Raw genomic sequence first — 7,237 nt, 5'->3', positions numbered from 1 at the left:
GGGTTGCTTATCCGTTTTGCGTGCGTTTTGTATTTTAGTACAAAACGTATCAAACAGATGACAAAACGCAAACTCAAACGCAAACGCAACGTATCCATTGTGCTCCGGCCTTACTATTTGATAAAACTCTAAGGGCCAATTTCTTCACCTTCGCTTAACTCTTAAGCGGTGCTTACCCATACGTTTGAACCTGGTTTAAGGCCTAAGCGGAGGTGAAGAAATCGGCCCTAAAGGCCAATTTCTTCACCTCCGCTTAACTCGTAAGCGGTGCTTACCCATACGTTTAAACCTGGTTTAAGCACTAAGCGGAGGTGAAGAAATTGACCCTAAGTGAAATGAACGAAAAAACAAACAAAAAAAATGACAAGTAAAAGCTCAACTTGTGAAAATTACTTCCGTTCACAGGCAAGGCACACTCCGATCTTACCCATTGTGCGATATTTCCGAAAATTCGATCCTATTTTTGTAATCAATTATACTTACCTTGATTACAAAAAAAAGCATCGAATATTTCTACAAAAGCGGAAACTTCTGTAGCATAGAATCGAAATTTGTTAACGGAATAAGTAATGCAAAATAACGAGATACATAGTACGTACGCAACAAATATTTCAGATACAACAAAAATAGCGTGTCAAATGTGAAGTTCTTGAATGGAAAATTTAAACGGGTCTAAAAATAACCTGGCTTTGAACGAAACAAAAAGTTATACAATGAAGAATGATTAGATTTTCAGATCATAGAAAAATTAAAATTATTTGCCCCGACACAACAGTAACGTCTATGAATTTCAAGCGCCGCTGCTGGTTCCCGCAGGTCGAATTCCAATCACGTACACCGGAGCATGTACTGAAAACTCTTTTCTCAAGCCGGCGTTATCTCCTTTCGATGTGTATATCGTATTGCAGAACATTCGTGTATTATTCTTCCGAAGACTATTCCTGATGTAGTTGGATATTGTACTTCCAACAGTTGAGCAGATGATTCTTTTATGATTCATCGACGCACTTGGCCGCTACACATACACACCGTCAGCTTCAGGAGATTATTATTTTAGGAAATTTTCAATCAAAGAAAACTGGAAAACCAATCAAACTCCGATGCGATGCATGCATACTTTGGCTCCACTTTCAATCTTATTATTTGAATTCGAGCTTCGAGTCTTTACTATGTAGATATGGATATACCTATATGAAGGAACTCGGCAGCGTACAAAAATTGGCTAGGGTATATTCATAAATCACACAATGCTAAATGAATTGCAATTCTTATTCATTCCATGGTAACGCATTTTTTTCCAAGTTTTTTAAGCTCCTTTGTCCGTTTAGGTATCAATGATGGCCCGTATGAATAAAAAGTAGTAATTCACACTTTACTACAAATTATGTAGTATTTACTACTTTTGTAGCTTAACGCTATGAATAAAAGCATTTTTACTTTACTACAATTTTCGAACATACTACTTTTGTGGAACTTGTTTGGTGGTTGGTATGAATAAAAGTAGTAAATACTACACATTATTTGTAGTCAGCTCCGGAGCTTGCTACAATTAATCCGTGGATTAATTTATGTCTGAATTTGCATAGTCTGAATTTGATTTCGCTGAAATGGCAATGTTTATGAATTTAAATGAGCGCCGTGAAAAAAAAATACGTGAAGAGGCGCGACAAAAATTGTAATAATTATCGCAGCTTATATCGATTTTCGGAAGTGAACGTAAAATCAAATATATTATATTAACAATATGGTTCACTTCGAGTTTTTCCATACAACGAAATGGCGAACAATTTGCCGGTGATAACAACATCATCTAGCGAGCAAAGAGGAATCTAAACATGTTTTTTTCTAGCTTGTGCTGGAAAACCCTCCTGCCATCTTCCGGTGAGTAGTCATACAGTTGTTCGATGACATTTTACAGTGTGGGGATGTCCATACATTTTTCAATAAATCGATTACCGGAATATCGACTTTGTTAAATGCAAACACTACTGTAAATATTTCGATGAAGCAGTGCAAAGCAGACAAACTACACCTTTGCTTCAATCGTTCAAACTGTGAAAGCCGTTCCGCAAACATTAAAATGATTGTTCCACTGTAAACATTTCTATCATTTTCTTCAGCAAGAAATTTGATTAATTCTTTCTGAATATTATCGATATTATTCCAGTGCATCATTCTTCTTCCTCTTCGGTGTCCTAAATTCCTACTGGAACTTAACACCTGCGTTGCAACTTATTATGAATTGAAAACTTTTTGCTGCCCACCATTGATTGAATGAATATGTATCTTGAGTGGAAAGCCATTAAGATGACACTCATCCGATTGCGTTTTGTTAGGTTACGCTTATCATAATGAGTATGATTATTTGGTTACATTTAGACATGGAAAGTGAATTGAACAAGTCGCTTGGATTAAACGCGTCCAAACATCTTCGCTCAACTCACTTGAACGGACAGTAAGTTGAACATGTTCAACTCTTGGCAAGTAAATTGCATTAAACTAAGCTGTTCAATTCACTTGCCCTTTCAAAACGTAGCATTACGGTGAGCTATTTCGGCTAAACTTAATTACGCCTATTTTATTGTGCTTTCTCGATTTCGTATCCAATATCAGATATTTTTTTAGATTTAATAGATTATTTTTCGATACTTTCGCAAGAAAAACTAGTTGAACGTACCCGACCTTGCTCGGGATTATACTACAGTCGCTCTCCACATCTCGATATTGAAGGGACCATCGAGATAGGGAGAGATCGAGGAATGGAAGGAAAATTTAAATGGGTACTAGATCCAAAACAGCTTGTTGCTATGAAAAACAACAACAAAACAAATATCATTGCTTATTGTTGATCTGTATTGTTGTCGTCCAAATATGGTCTAGTAGCCTAAAAATTTGAACATATCGACATAAGGAGAGTGAATCCAGAACAAAATACGATTACAACACATCGGGATAGAAAGATTTCAAGATAGGGAAGTTATCGAGATGTAGAAAGCCAAAATGTATGTAGATTGAAGGGACCGAGGAAACCATCGACATAGGGAGAGTTATCGAGATATAGAACATCGAGATTTACAGAGTCAACTATATTTTGCATTCTTACTGTCAATTCTTGAGTTCATTCAGCGCCGCACTCTAGATCATTTTTAGCGCGATCGTATTGGGTTTCCTTACAACTCGCATCAAAATTGTATTTTCACAATTTCTCAACTTTCTCCTCAAAATTTAGTGATATTTTATAACACAGCAGTCCTCAAGACGAATCGATTAATGAGAAACCCGTACAAATCGGTCAACCCGTTCATGAGTTATATTGCCTCAAAGGAAATGCAAACTATTTTTTATAGAGAGATTGTACCACAAACGTAATTATGTTTGAATTGTATTTATATCAGACTCTCATATCGGGCAGTTTGTTCACAAAAGTACGTTTCTCTCTGTCAAATCATATTCACAAATTGATAACAATTTGGGAATTCTCAAAAATGGGATTATGCATGCGAGTTAATTTGAAAAGAAATCATCATTGATTTTATAAAATCAAGATAATTCAACGCGGTGTGTGACAAAAAAAATGAGCATCGCTAATACTTTCACTACGTGAAAATATAGCTCATATGGGCCAACCATATGGGAAAACTGTCAAAACGCACGCAAACGTGTCCATTGTGTTTGACCCTTTAGGCGTTCATTTCGTGACTATTTGAAAAAAAATCTACCGAGGGTCCCAAACAACTTTTTTCTCCCCTTTAAACGGAACCTTTTAGTTGTAAAACAGTCAATTATTTACCACGTCACTACTAAATGAGTTTCCTCGATTGTTTTCTTCCAATCATCATATAAAAAATTAAGGAGGAATCGATTATTACCAAGTTATAGTCTAAATAACTTGTTTATGGAAGCTCAAGCGTCAAAGAGCATAACGAAGCCAAACTCGATAAATGTATGAAATACTCTGAAAATAGCTGAGAAACGCTTGGATGGAGATTATGCACTGGTTCGATATCTTTTTTACATATATACCCAATTCTTTCTCAACACCTGCCAAAATTGAAACTTGTTATGCGAATGAATAAGTTTAACTGGTGTCATAAAATTATTCAAAACGATTGATCATGCTAAACAATAATCTACCATAGTAATATAAAAGCCTTAGCCATGCGGTGATATCCCAAGCAACATTACAAGTTTTATTCCGCTCTAGGGATGGTTTTCAAATATCAATTTAAAATAATTGTAACAGCAATATCCCTGATCTCCCTTGAATATATTGATATTTCTCCCTAATATATTTATAATGCAAATCAACTACCAAAAAAGTGTTTTACGTGGTGAAAACATTGTCTAATCATGAATTATTGGAACGATTAATTGAGATACGGTTTACACTGAGTGAAAGCTGTTGAGTATTCCTTTTAGCTATGTAGGTTTTCTTTTAACCTGCGCTTGATGGGGAAACTTCATTAACAGTACAACGAAAAAATAATTTTCTCCATACTAATTTGCATGCAAACTTGAAACGGCTTCGGTGCTAAATCAGTTTTAATCCAAATGAGCTCAAATTTTCAGGGGAAACTCAGAACATGGTAAAGAATCAGATGAGCACTGTGGATCAAAATCAATTTTTTGAACCACCCTAATGCTCATCTCACAAGTAGGTAAAATATTTTGATCATATCATCCTTGAAAATGTGATAAAAGTCGTTACGTTTTCAAAAATCCTTAAGACTTGAATGTCGGAATTTCATCGTTTTTCTAGCTCAAACAATCATTTTGTAAACTCTTACGCATCTATATATCTATAAATCATAAATCTATAAATCTCTACGAATTTTGTTAATTTACATTTAAATTCAAAAAGTGTAACAAAACATAAGTAAATTGATCAGAGTCACTTCCTTGCTGTTAAAAAATACCAGTGAGTTTAACCATTGCCTAGCGGTAATGTTTGCTAGCCAAATGTTGAATTCAATAAATTCGGCTCCGTATGTGTGTGTGTGTATATAACGTCATATGTTGGGTAGTTTAATTATAACGTGTATCGTGTATCGTGGCGCCACATGTGGGGTCGCCAGAATTTCGTGAGAGTGAATCATATTGTTATTATATTATGCATCTCATGATAAAATAGAATACTGCGGCTTCCTGCTGGTTGCTTCTCAGGTAATCGCAACGGTCACTAAACACAACAGTGTCAATGAAAATCTCACCCACTGTATGCACTTGCCATGATAAACACTCTCCATGTACTCAGTGACTCCGGTTGCCTCTCACTAATACAATCGAACACTGTTGTCATTTCGCGAAATGCACGTGGTTTTGTTTTGAGCGGGAAAATTCTGCCTATATTTTAACACGGCGGCTATCTTGACGTTTACCTTCACAGTCGAGCCTGCGAGTGTAAGACCGCCGCAGCATTCTAGGAAAAGATTAGCGCGACAATAGTGCATTTGATAAAAGTGTTGCAGTCAAATAAGCAAACAGCAACATGGTGTGCGAAACAGAGAGCGAGTAGGTGCACCGGCATGGTCCCACCGGATACAGTTCAACGAGCTATATCAAATTTATTATACATTTCCACAAAAATATGCCTACCACACTTCGGCTACAACATTTGATTTTCCATTTGCATTCGATTAAACATAATCGATTAAGTTTGCAAAAAAAAACATCAAGCATCCTATTTTTTCATGATGACATTTTGAAGTGTGTGTAAAACGATCGTCATATTTTGGGTAGTTCGATTTACGTGTGTATCGATCCTTTCGGACGCGAGTTGGCGCCACATGTGGTGTCGCCAAAATTTCGTGAGAGTGAATCATATTGTTAATATAGTATATTTGGTAAAATGGTTGACGGAACATTTCTTAAATGATGGATCCGAAACACGAGGAGGAGCATTAAGCGGTGAACGGCAAATGCGAACATTCCTCCGCTACATAGGGGACTCTGGTTTTCAGGTATTTTATATAGCAGGACAAGCACTACAGTAAAACCTGGATGAGTCGATATTGAAGGGACCATCGATTCAAGGAAATATCGAGATGTGGAATACACAAACCTTGTGATGCTGTTTGAAGGGACTATCGTAGTAACCCAGAAAATATTTTTTAATATGGAATATTTTGCTTCTATGAGTCGATATCGAGTCATAGAACATCGACTCATGGAGGTTTAACTGTATTTTAATTATTTTATCTAATAAATTAAGAAATATTCTAGATCTGCGTTGGAGAGGTTATTGGAATCCATCAAACTACGGCCTGTAAAATCATATGGGAAGTGTGTCAGAAGATTGCCGATAAAGCTGATCGTTGGATTCAATTTCCGAACTCGAGGGATGCGATGAAAATGCCGAGATTCTATGGTCCCAGAATCGAAAGTTCCCTCACGCAATTAAGCGCAATTGATTGTAGACTTGTGGCAATCATAGGAAAGGGATTGCCTCCTGCAACGTTCAGGCAACGTGTAATGGCCAAGAAATATTCACTTTCATCGACTTTTCGTGGCCCGGCTCCGTGCATGATTCGAGAATTTGGAGGAAGTTGGCTATTTATAATATCATGCACGAAAACTCTTCTAGAGTACTTCTGTTGAGGAATGAAGGTTATGGAATAGCTCCCTGGATGATGACTCTTTACCGTAATCCAGATACTCCAGTTCAGTTGAATTATAACAAGATTCACAGTCGTTACGTTCAAGGGTCGTTATTGAACGTGTGTTCGGTCAAGTCAAAAGGCGCTTTCCCATACTGAAATCCAAAATACGCATTAAAACCGATAGAGTTCCAGCACTTATTTTGGCATGCTTCGTTCTTCATAACGTAGCTAAACATTTGGGGGAGCAGGACGATTTTTCGGACCCAATTGTTTTAGTACCAGTTGCTCCTGTGAATGAGAATAGAAGCAACACCTTAAAAATGAGAGGCGATTCGCGTCGGGACATAATTTCGCAGTATTTAATTAATAGAAACGATTTATAGAGAAAATTGTGTTTATTATTTCTATTAAACAAAAAAAACGAAAGGCTATCTTTATTCCGGTGTGTTTGATTGCATATTGATAAAGTTATCGACTTTATCGAGAATTTCTTCCATCCGACTGTGCAAATGCTGCAAATGTCAAATTCGATGTTTCCGGAGTTTCAAAGTTACGCTGCAATTTGGCAAAAGGAAAACGTTGTTATATTTACTAATGTGTTTAGATAAACCAGTAGGTACCTGTTTTTGAGATCGTCT

At 36.6% G+C, this 7,237-nt stretch overlaps 1 pseudogene; it reads left to right on the top strand.

Moving 5' to 3' along the window:
* Window positions 1–1,629: 1,629 nt before the first annotated feature.
* Window positions 1,630–6,889, top strand: LOC134204555 (putative nuclease HARBI1; annotated as a pseudogene).
* The last annotated feature ends 348 nt before the right edge of the window (window positions 6,890–7,237 follow it).

Source organism: Armigeres subalbatus, unplaced genomic scaffold, assembly GCF_024139115.2.
Source record: "Armigeres subalbatus isolate Guangzhou_Male unplaced genomic scaffold, GZ_Asu_2 Contig690, whole genome shotgun sequence".
Lineage (NCBI taxonomy): Eukaryota > Metazoa > Arthropoda > Insecta > Diptera > Culicidae > Armigeres > Armigeres subalbatus.
This window is presented reverse-complemented; position numbering and strand designations above follow the sequence as displayed.